We start from the raw sequence: 1,306 nt of genomic DNA on the forward strand, positions 1-1,306 counted from the left end.
TGTGGGGTCCTATGGGGTTCTATGGGGTCCTATGGGGGTCCTGTGGGGGTTATGGGGTGGATATGGGGGTTATGGGGAAGATATGGGGCTCTATAGGGCCATAATGGGGGTCCTATGGGGCTCTGTGGGGTTCTATGGGGGGATATGGGGTTCTATGGGGGGATATGGGGCTCTATGGGGGGATATGGGGCTCTGTGGGGTTCTATGGGGTCCTATGGGGGTCCTGTGGGGGTTATGGGGCTCTATAGGGGAGTATAGGGGGTCCTATGGGGCTCTATAGGGCCATAATGGTGCTCTATGGGGTCCTATGGGGCTCTATGGGGTCCTATGGGGCTCTATGAGGGGATATGGGGCACTATGGGGTCCTATGGGGGCATATGGGGCATTATGGGGCTCTATGGGAGTCCTATGGGGCACTGTGGGGGCACTATGTGGCTCTATTGGGTGATATGGGGCTCTGTGGGGCTCTATAGGGCCATAATGGGGGCCCAGTGCGGTGATATGGGGATCTATAGGGTCCTATGGGGCTCTATGGGGGTCCTGTGGGGAGATATGGGGTCCTATGGGGCTCTTTGGCGTCCTATGGGGCACTATGGGGGGATATGGGGCTCTATGAGGGGATATGGGGCTGTATGGGGCACTATGGGGCTCTATTGAGTGATATGGGGCTCTATGGGGCTCTATAGGGCCATAATGGGGGTCCTATGGGGCTCTATGGGGGGTCCTATAGGGGGATATGGGGGGATATGGGGCTCTATGGGGTTCTATGTGGGGTCCTATGGTGTTCTATGGGGCTCTATGAGGGTCCTGTGGGTCTCTATGGGTTATATGGGGCTCTATGGGGGGATATGGGACTCTATGGGGTCCTATGGGGCTCTATGGAGGGATATGGGGCTCTATGGGGGATATGGGGGGTTCTATGGGGGGATATGGGGGTTATGAGGCACTATGGGGTTCTGTGGAGGGTCCTATGAGGGTTATGGGGCTCTATGGGGGGATATGGGGTCCTGTGGGGCTCTATGGGGGTTATAGGACTCTATGTGGGGTCCTATTGGGCTCTATGGGGTCCTATGTGGGGTCCTATGGGGCTCTATAGGGTTGTGGGTGCCATAGGGAACCCATGATGTGGGTCAGGGCTCCATCCCTTATAGCCGCCCTCCAACCCCACCCAGGACCCCCAGAAAGACCCACATCATGACCAGGACCCCCCCCATAACCAGGACCCCCATCATGACCACCCCCCCATAACCAGGACCCCCATCTTGACCCCCATCATGACCACATCTCATCTCCATCCCCTACAGCC

Source organism: Coturnix japonica, chromosome 2 (assembly GCF_001577835.2).
Source record: "Coturnix japonica isolate 7356 chromosome 2, Coturnix japonica 2.1, whole genome shotgun sequence".
Classification (NCBI taxonomy): domain Eukaryota; kingdom Metazoa; phylum Chordata; class Aves; order Galliformes; family Phasianidae; genus Coturnix; species Coturnix japonica.